Consider the following 11,504-nt stretch of genomic DNA (forward strand, 5'->3'; position numbering starts at 1 on the left):
ATGAGGCTCAACTTTCACCTGACGTCATATACCAAATGGACGAATCGTCTGTACCTTCTTCGGAGCTAATGATACCCCTGAACTGTTGGCTTCAACGCAACAGACGCCATAAACTACTGTAAAAAATCACAGCATATCCACGGAGTGAGTGCTGATAAGTAGGGCGGAGCTTCCGTCAGCCCGTCCGTGCTTCCATCCGTCCGTTCATTCTTGCTTCCATCCGTCCACGGAACCATCCGTGCGTCCATCCGTCTGTCCATGCGTCCGTCCGTGAGTCCGTCCATCCATCTGTCTGTCTGTTCATGCGTCCATCTATCTGTATGTCCACGCGTCTATCCATCCGTTCGTCCGTCTGCTAGTCTGCTAGTCTGTCTGACCATCCATCCGTGCGTCATCTAGTCAACACTGCAAGTACCGCCATCTCCCATCTCGCCTCCCCTGCGGCACGTACCACTCTAGAGCGGGTATGTGCCACTGGTGGCTACGTAGATACTACGTACATACATACTGGGGATGGACAGACCCACGCCTTAAGGAGCTTCGCCCCTAAAAGTTGAGGAACTAATCGAAGTTATCACGCACGTTAACGCTCAACTTTTGTCTGACGCCATTTGTACATCGCAGTGACAGACCGTCTGTGCCTTTTTCAGAAGTGGTAATAACGCTGAAGCGTCGGTTTTGCCGCAAGAGCCGTCAAAAATCACTGAAAAAAATTGAGGCCATTATCAAGCTTGATATGGCACAACTTTTGTCTGACGTCATACATCGCAGCGACAAACCATCTGTACCTTTTTACCAAGCTAACATCTACCCTGAAGCATTGGCTTCACCACAAGAGTGGTCGAAAACCACTCAATAAAGTTTAGGCCATTATCATTCTTGATAAGGCGCAACTTTTGTCTGACGTCATACATTGCAGCGATAAACTGCAGTACCTTTTTCTGATCTAATATTTCCCCTGAAACGTTGGCTTCACCGTGACAAGTTTGAAAAAACTGCTGGAAAAATTTGAGGCCCTTATCACGCATGATAAGGCGCAACTTTTGTGTGACGTCACACATTGCAGCGACAGACCATGTGTGCCCTCGTCGGATGCAGTTTTCCCCTGAAGCATTGACTTCAGCTTAGAAACCCACCTTACCAGCTTCAAAACCCACTAGAAAAAGTCGCAGGAATTCTGTTAGGAATTAATAATGAAAGGGGTGAAACGTGCGTCCATACGTCTGTCCGTGATTTTGTCTGTCTGTCCGGCCGTTGATCTGTGCATCCATCTGTCCGTCCATCCATTCGTACATGTATCCAGCCTCTGATTTCGAGTCCATCCATGCATCTGTTAGTCCGTCCATGTTTCCACCCGTCCGTCCTGGTGTCCGGCCATTGGTCTGTCTGTCCATCTGTGCGTTTGTCCATCCGTGCTTCCATCCATCGTCCGTGCTTCCATCCATCGTCCATACCTCTTTGCGTTCGTCCGTTCTTGCGTCCATCCAGGTGTCGGCCCGTCTGTGTCTGTCACTCACAGAGTGCCCCATGCTCAGTGAGTCACACAACTAGGTGGTTACGAACTGGTCACAAAAGACATGCATGAATAGACTTACGGCTTTAGGAGCAAAGTTGAGGCCCTTATCTGGCACGAAAAGGTGAAGTTTTTGCGTGGCGGCATACATAGCACCATCGGACTGTCTGTGCTTTTTACCCAACTATTATTATAGCGCCATGTATGTGTTCTGTGTCTTCTTCTCTGTCCCGTCCTGGATGCGCTATACCTCGAACAACATGAACAACCAACAAGCCCACCGTGCAACATTAGTCGAATATCATTTCCCCTGAAGCTTTGGCTTCACCACAACATACGTCAAAAGTCACTGAAAAAAGTTGAGGTCCTTATCACGCACGATAACGCTCAACTTTTGTCTGACGTCATACATTGTAGCGATGAACCGTCTGTGCGTTTTTCAGAGCTAATATTTTGTCTGAAGCGGTGCCTTCACCGCAAGAGCCGTAGAAAAGCACTGAAAAAGTTGAGGCCCTTACCACGAACGATAAGGCTTAACTTTTGCCTGACGTCATATAATAAAGCGACGTACCTTCATCCGTGCCTTCTTCCGAACTAATCATTCCCCTGCATCTTTGGCTTCACCGCAACAGACGTTTAAACCCATTGAAAAAAGTTGAGGCACTCATCACGCATGATACCGCTCAACTTTTGGCTGACGTCTTTCGCACATTGCAGTGACGGACCGTCCGTGACTTTTTGAGAGCTGATAATTACCTTGAAGAATTAGCTTCACCACAAGAGCCGTTAAAAACCACTGCAAAAAGTTGAGGCCGCTAACAAGCTTGATGAGGTGCAACTTTTGTCTGACGTCATACACTGCAACGACGAACCGTCTGTGCCTTTTTACCGAGCTAATACTTTTCCTGAAGCATTGGCTTCACCACAAGAGCGGTCGAAAACCACTGGATAAAATTTAGGCCATTATCACGCTTGTTAAGACGCAACTTTTGTCACACGTCATAGATTGCAGCGATAAACCGTCTGCGCGTTTTTCAAAGCTAATATTTCCTCTGAAGCGTTGGCTTCGCCGCAAGAACCGTAGAAAAGCACTGACAATATTGAGGCCCTTATCACGCACGATAAGGCTCAACTTTCGCCTGACGTCATATATTAAAAGGACCGACCATCCGTGCCTTCTTCCGAACTAATAATTCCCCTGCATTGTTGGCTTCACCGCAACTGACGTTGAAACACATTGGAAAAAGTTGAGGCGCTTATCACGCATGATAACTCGCACCTTTTGTCTGACGTCATTCGTACATTACAGTGACGGACCGTCTGTGACTTTTTGAGAGCAGATAATTACCCTGAAGAATTGGCTTCACTGCAAGAGCCGTTAGAAACCACTGGAAAAAGTCGAGGCCGTTATCAAGCTTGATAAGGCGCAACTTTTCTCTGACGTCATACACTGCAGCGACAAACCGTCTGTGAAAAACCGAGCTAATATTTTACCTGAAGCATTGGCTTCACCACAAGAGCTGTCGAAAATCACTGGATAAAATTCAGGCCTTCATCACGTTTGATAAGACGCAACTTTTGTCTGACGTGATGCACTGCAGCGATGAACCATCTGTGCCTTTTTCTGAGCTAATATTTCCCCTGATGCATTGGTTTCACCGCAACAGGCGCCGAAAACCACTTGAAAAAGTTGAGGCCCTTATCGCGCACGATAAGGTGCAATTTTTTTGTGACGTCACAGATTGCAGAGATGGGCCGTGTGTATCCTCATTGAATACACTAATTCCCGTTAGGCATTTGCATCACCGTACCAGCTTCGTAAACAACTAGAAAAAATCACAGCATATTCACGGTGAATATTTATGAAAGGGGGAAACGTGCGTCCATCCGTTCGTGATTGTGTCTGTCCGTCCGGCCGTTCTTCTGGGCGTCCATTCGTCTGTCTATTGATCCGTGTGTCTGTCCATCCATGCTTTTGTCCATCCGTTCATATTTCTTTGCGTTCGTCCGTCCTTGCGTCCATTCATGCGTCTGTTCATTCGTCCATCTGTCTGTCTGTTTATCTGTTTGTCTGTCCGTCTGTATGTCACTCACACTAGTGCCACCTGCTCAGTGAGTAATACAACTAGGTGGTCACGAACCGGTCACAAAAGACATGCACGAATAGACGTATGGCTTTGGGAGCTTCGCCCCTGAAATTTGAGGCCCTTATCGGACCGTTTGTGCCTTTTTCCGAACTATTATTTCCCCTCAAGCGTTGGCTTCACCACAATAGCCGTCGAAAACCACTGAGAAAGTTGATGCCCTTGTCACGCACGATAAGGCTCAACTTTTGTCTGACGTCATATATTAAAGCGACGGACCATCTGTGCCTTATTCCGAGCTATGAAGTCCCCTGATGCATTGGCTTTAACGCAAAAAACGTCGAAAATTACTGAAAAGAGTTGAAGTCGTTATCACACATAAGTTGCCACTTTTTCTGACGTCATAGGTCAGCGATGAACCGTTTGTTCCTCTTTCCGACCTAATCATTCTCCTGAAGCGCTGGTTTTATTGCAAGACCCGTCGAAAACCACTGAAAAAGTTGTGGCCCTTATCATGAATGATAAGGCTGAACTCTTGTCTGACGTCATACACTGCAGCGACAGACCGCCTGTGCCCTCTTCGAAGCTAATAATTCACATTAAGCATTGGCTTGCCCGCAAGAAGAGTCGGAAACCAATGGTAAATTTTCAGGCCTTTATCACGCACGATAAGACCCAGCTTTTGTCTGACGTCATACATTGCAGCCACGGAGCTTCTGTGGCTTTTGTCGAGATAATCATTCCCCTGAAGCATCAGCTTGGTCACAAGAGACGTCAAAAACCACACGAAAAAGTTTAGGCCTTTATCACGCATGATAATGACCAACTTTTCTGTGACGTCGTATATTGCGGGAATGAATCATCTGTGCCCTTCCCCGATCTATAATATCCGCTGAAGCGTTGGCTCCTCTGCGACAAGCGTCGGAAACCACTAAAAATGTTGAGGTCTTTATCACGCATGATAAGGTGAAACTTTTGTCTGACGTCATAGATTGCAGCAAGGGAGCATCTCTGCTTTTTTCCGAGCTAATATTTACCCTGTAGCATTAGCTTCACCGAAACAGGTTTCCAAAACCACCGAAACAAATTGAGGCCCTTATCAAGCACGTTAAGGCCCAACTGTTGTATTACATCATATATTGCACTGACGTATGATCTGTCCCTTCTTCCGAGTTAATAATTGGCCTGAAGTGTTGTTTTCACCGCAAGAAGTGTGGAAACCCCCTGAAAAAGTTTGAGGACTTGATCACGCGCGATAAAGGTGTACTTCTGTTTTACGTCAAAGCTTGCAGTGGTGAGCCGCCAAATGCGTTACTTCCCAGCTGGATATCCCTGGCACGTTGTTTTCCCTCTTGAATGCCTAAAATTGTCGAAAAACTGCCCGCACCTCCCCGAAGGAATCATGAGAAACTGCGAAGGCATTTCTTGCACTGAGAATAAATGGCGTAGTAATTTTAATGGCATAAATAACGACGAGACGAGGTTTTGTACTGTAACCATTTATTTACACATTCATCAGCCAGGGAACGGTCGAGAGTGAGGGGCGCGCTTCTACTTTTATATACAGCAACTAGCGAGCGGACGGGAGACTGGGATGCAGGCAGGAGAGAGAGCGAATGTTGATACAAAGATCAGCGATGCACTGCACCAACCCTCTCCTACACAGCCTCCACACACGCGGTAGGTCCGCCTAGTTCCGGCGATGCGAGCACCCTCACACGCCAGAGTGCGCTCCTCCCCTTCACTCTCCGCACTCCGGCCGCACCACCTGCTCTACTTAATGGCGGTGGTAGTGGTTAGAAGAAGGCGCCTAATTTCTGCAACCAGTTAGGGAGCATGGCGCAGCACCTGCGGGAAAGGGGAAAGAAAGAAAAGTGGATAGAAGAGAGAAAGGTTAGGTGAGCAGTGGCGCAGACGTCTTCAGCACGAACAGCAGTCCGGCTGCTTAGAAAGGTTTCCTATTTTTTTTCAACATCGTCTGTCGGCTCACCCCGCTGCTTAGCATGTCGGTGTTACCTAGAGGCTTCCTGACGTTTTGCTATGGCTCTCTTAGCTTCCTCATTCCACCAACTCTTGGGTTTTTGTCTTCTTTTCCGAGGTTACTTGTCACGTGCCTTAGCAAGCTCTTGCTCAGTCTAATTAGACTCGTGTATGTCCACACTGTTTAATAATCCTCAGTGATTACTTTCTCGATTTGTTTGGTAGCTATTTCTATTCGCCTTTCTGAATAAAGAATTTCCTGTAGTTGCTCATCTTGTCTCCTTCCCACTTTCACTGCTCTTCCAAAACTTAGCTTGATACGTTTGTGATCACTACCCAGACTTCTGGAGCCACGTTCATCTATGGGCATTCCTTTGAGCCCATCAGACATCCTATGTGACATCAGTGCGTAATCTATCGTCGACTGCAGCCTTCCCAACTCCATTATTTGCCCTTCACACTTCTCAGTACTGTTACAAATGATCGAATCAAGCCTTTCACATATATCCATGATCATTTTGCCTGTTGGGTCGGTATACCCATCTATATCGTCTATGTGCGCATTCATATCTCCTAGTACACTTATCTCGCACTCTACTCCTAATTCCTCAATGGCCTTTGATATACACTCTACCATTACCTGGCTTTCCTCTCTGGCCTTTGCTCCCGTCCACAAGTACACCAAAACAAGGAGTGTCATTTGCTCTGCCACTTTCTCTTTTAGCCATAAATCTTCCTCGCACTCGTGCTTGACCATTTACCAGTCTGTACTTTTATGAATGAATGCCCATATACCACCCCCCTTTTTGCTGCCTTCTGTCCTATTGCAATAATTCCACGCGTAGTCCGGGTTGTTAGGAGGCGGTTCCATGTCTATAAGATGTGTTTCTACAAAACCGTATACCACCGGCCTCTCCTCTCTTAGCTGTTCTTCTATTTCTTCCCACTTCAGCCTATTCCTGCCACCCTGCATGTTAATATACCCAATGTCTGAATTGGCTCGGCCCTCGTGACTAAGTCTCTTTCTGCCCCGGACTTTACCTATTTTAGATGCTGGTGCCACTTTGGAATCATGTCTGTCCATACAACCTGCCAAGAGTTTCCCTGGTTGTTTTCCTCGTTACTAGCTATCCTCAACTGAGAGAGCCCGCGTGCCCCCCCTCCCCCCCAAAAAAAGCTACTGCACATCCTCCAAGTCCCCAACCCACCTCATGACCTTGCCGCCCATCGAAGTGAATTTTCTCTCGTTGAAAACCACCCCACCTATGTATCTCTCTGTTTATTTCCACCACCTCAAAGCCTTTCTCTGAACTCATCCGCCATATCTTTTGGTTTGCGTTGACAACCGCTCTTTGCAGGTTGCCGTCACGCACCGGTACCTCCGGTATCGTGCATTGCGCTACCTGTACTTGAGGAGAAGTGGCGTGCATGTCATCGACCCCTTTCGCCAGTGTGGCCCCTACTCCTGCCGTATGTTAATTTAAGACATCGTTTAAACCACCTGAAATTATCACGAGGTTTCGTCTATCAGCTGTAGTTTTGAGTTTTGCGCTCGCTTGCCTCATGACTGCTTCTAGGTTGCGTCCTGGGAACGTCCCTATTGCAACCCTCTTGTCACCTCTTACCCTCTCTTTGATTGCTTCTGCGCATCGATTTAAATTCGAGTCCCCTGCGATTATCAAATGCTGTGACTTTTCAGCTGGTGCGTCTTGCACCTGGGGGTTACTTGCACCTGTGACGCCGGCTGCTTTGTCCCCTCCCAACCCCACCACTACTTCGCTGAAGCTGGGTCTTGCGACCATTGAACCGGCTGAACCTGTTTTTTCCAAACCTGCTCGCTCTTTATTCTCCACCGTTCTGGTTGCCGTAGCCCTACTGTTATCTCCATCGGCCGCTCCTTTGTTAATCTTCGCTAGTGCTTCCTCAGCAAACTTCAGCCTTTCTCCCATAGCCCTCGTTTTCTCTTGCTCAGTCGCCAATGCATTCTAGAGCTCGGTGATTTTCATCAGCAGGTCAATCTGGGTAACCATCATTTTCTTCACTTTTTCCTCGACCTCACATTACCTACACTTCGCGTCAGCCTCTTCTCTTTCCGCTTCTACACTTGGGTCCACTTTCAAACCAACCCCACCCACATCCTGAACGCTTCAAAGTCTTTTTAACCATGTCTTTCCGACACCAATAGCCCCTATGACTTGTCTCTCTCGATAATTAGAAAACTCGAGCCCTGTCCAACGCAAAAGAGAAAGTCTAAGCGTTACTAACAAGAAATTGCGTGTTCAATGTACGTGCACTTCTCCCACGGGGTGTCAAGAGAAAAAAAACACAAAGAAACACACACACACGCACAAACTAGTAAATACCTGGTGACTGCCCCTTGAAAAAGCCGTACAATGTAATAAGTGCTACAGAGCCTTTAACTGCTGCCTTATTATCTATGAAGGCAAGCTCAAAACATGCAAAACCACTTATCTGCGCAGTCGATCGGGCGTGCTCAAAAAACACGTCCATTCACCGTGCCAGTCTGAACTGAACTGAACTGTTCGACACAGAATGCGCACAGTGCCATCTGGTGTATGATCATCCAACTGCAGTTTGCATGCATCTCTCTGGTACAGCACTATCTATTGTATGATAAGGGAGACGCTACTGGGTACGCCGGATAGACGAAGGGTTGTCCTAGACTAAAAGAAGCTTCGCCCTTAAAGGTTCACGCGATTCGAGCCTAGTCCTTCACGCTGCAAATGCGAGTGACTTGGCCATAGCTAAGCTCCAACGATTCCTTGGCTGGAATGCATGTGAACAATGTAAATTAGTCGTACCCCCCCCCCCCCCAAAAGAAAAAAAACATATTTGCGTTGCAGCACTAGGAATCGAGCTTGACCATCTACGCTGCAAACGCAAGCGCTTTGGCCATTACCATGAGTACCAATTCTTTCTTGAATCGTATGCCTAGAAACCATATAAACTTATTATTTGTTCTACCGAAGAAAAAAAAAAAACGTTACGATGCAGCACAGTGTTTCGAACCTAGTCCTTCGGCTGCAAGTTCGAGTGCCTTAACCACTGAGCTACACACCAGTCTCTAGTTGACCCGTGTGCGTCTGAACCTTGGTCTGAGCTATATAAGTTTTCTGTGCCGAAGAAGAATTAAGTTTATGTGGCAGTATTCGGATTCGAACCTAGTCTTTCACGCTGTGAATACGAGCACCCTAACAATTGGGCTGAGCAGGAATGCTTCTTTTACTCGATTGCCTCTGGAGCGCATGAATTCGTCGCATCAGAGAAAAGTAAAGTTAAAATAGCAGCAGTGACACTCAAAACTGGTCTTCTACGCGGCGAATTTGAGCGCCTGAACCATTGAGCTAAGCACCAACGTTTGCTCAAGACGAGCGCATATAAACCTTATGAAGGCGTGGCACCGACAAATAAAATGAAAGTTTCATCCTAGCAGTACTGTTTGATCCTGGTTCTTCGTGCTGTGAATCCGAGGGGACTAATAGGACAGCACCCACAGAGGCTATGTGGGGACGGATCACATGACGCAGTGCCTGTGGCAGCAAAAAGAACGACAGGAACTAATCATCAACCGCCGCCAGTTAAGCAGCCACGGATGAGTGGTGGGGGAGTCCCATAGAGTGCCGAACTGCCTTGCTGAGTTGGCGAAGCAACTTTTCTAATGAAGGCGATATGAAGAAGGCCCGATTACGCTATCGCATTGCACTTTCGACGCGAAGCTCAAGCAGCGCCTTAAACATTTTTAATACTTTATCTCATATTATTATTAATATTTATGTGTGTATGTTAGACCAAATGGGCACGTTATCTAGCCTCCAAAAATCTCGCAAATTTTGAGTTTTGAAATTTTTATTTTAATTTAGTAAAACTTATTTTGGTTGCAGTTGTTACCAAAGAGGCAAGCAAGCCTGTTCGCTATTCCGACTGAGCGGTCGCCAACTGGTGGCCTCACCTTGAAACGGCACTAACAGGTTTGACCGTAAAAAGAGGTGTGTTATTACTTTGCGAGCTTTGAGAGCTAGCCCTCGGTTCCTTGATTTTCGCCATGCCACGCGTGCCGAGTACATCAAAGAAGGAAGCAATGTGCAAAGGACATTGCTTGTTGCCGCAGTGCGTGGATTCGCAATTCTATCTCTTCCCTTAAGATGCAGTGACAGAAAACAGCGTAGATCAATAACTTACCCTTTGAAAAGAAGGTGACTGACACTATAGTGGTTCATCTCAATAACTTCGCGCGCGACGACTTCAGATGAGGACAACATTAGCGCGTGCACCTTCTTGACAATATTTGGGCTCCTCCAAAAGTGGCGTACAGTTTAGCTTGTATAAGCAAGCGCTTCAGAAAACTAGTCGCCTTATGTGTGTGAGTGTATTTTTGGCGTATACGCTCCTTTTAATACAAGGCTTACTGTTGCCCACTTTCAAATCAAGCTGCTGTAATGCTTGCCCTGAAATTTGTTTTATTTCGCATGTGTGTAAATTATAACTTCGTGAAAATTGTGGAGCTCAGCCAAACCCAGTCATCAAATATATATAGTCCGCGCTTTGGGCTTACTTGGATTCACCCTCATCAAAAAGTTTCTGAGCCGGACTCTTTCAGACTCACACTCATGTAAACTTTTCTGAGCCATACTCTCTCATACTCACACTCGCGAAAAATTTAGGGGCAGAGCTCCTTATGCCGTGGGTGGTGGGTCCGTGATGTATGTAGTAGTAGTAGTAGTAGTAGTAGTAGTAGTAGTAGTAGTAGTAGTAGTAGTAGTAGTAGTAGTATTAGTAGTAGTAGTAGTAGTAGTAGTAGTAGTAGTAGTAGTAGTAGTAGTAGTAGTAGTAGTAGTAGTAGTAGTAGGTTGGTAGCCACCTATCGTTTAGTCCTTGGAATGTCCGCTGAATGGCGGTACTTCTATATAAGGAATATATGAGGAAAAGATGCGAGGTGGTGGTGTTTGGAGTGTTCACTAGATGGACGGGTGGATGGACACATGGACGGACAGAGAGACAAGCGGATGAACGGATGGATTGACGAATGCATAGATGGATGCTTGGACGGACAGATGGACGAACGCATGGATGGACTCATGGACAGACGCACGGACGGATGGATGGACGGATGGACGCACATATAAATAAATAAAATAATATAAATAAATAAATAAACGAATGAACGAACCCTCAGACGGATGGATGGACCGATGGACGAATGGACCAAAGAAAGAAGGAATGGACGGATGGAAGCGCAGACGAAGTGACCAAAGCTTCGCCCCACTCTTCATCATTCAATCGTGGATACGCTGTGATTTTTTTCTGGGCCGAACTCTCAGACTGGCAATCGCCAAATCTTTATGAGCCAGGATCTCTCAGAGATACAATCACGAATTTTTTTTTCTACTGGTCTTAAGTGCACTGAAACTCCCCAAAATATTGCTCACCTCGTCTGCTTCAGAGTCAAACTCGTAGCTAGACGGGAGTGTGAGTGTGTCGACTCATGAGTCCATCACTCTAGCAAAAGTTACTTTTTGACCCTGGTGTCAATGCTCTTTAACGCTATAAGGTGCTCTTCGTGGCATTTTTCGATATAGCACCTACGAATATGAGTAATGAGTGGTTGCAAAGCAATAAGGACATTTCTCTTGAAAGGAACTACAACGTTAAATAAATTAAAAAGTGCGCTAAAATAGTTCATGGGGGGGGGGGAATCTGAGGTGATTTTCTATGTATTCACTCATCTGTTCAATGAGTAATTTGTTGCTATGTGAAATTTCATGGCCTAAAACCACCATATGATTGTGAGAGACGCCATAGTGAAAGGCTCCGGGAATTTCGACCACATGGGCCTGTTTAACGTGCACCCAAATCTGAGCAGGCAGACTCCTCTGTTCAAAAAATATTGAAAAATGTATGAACAATAC

This window comes from Rhipicephalus microplus, chromosome 4, assembly GCF_043290135.1.
Source record: "Rhipicephalus microplus isolate Deutch F79 chromosome 4, USDA_Rmic, whole genome shotgun sequence".
Lineage (NCBI taxonomy): Eukaryota > Metazoa > Arthropoda > Arachnida > Ixodida > Ixodidae > Rhipicephalus > Rhipicephalus microplus.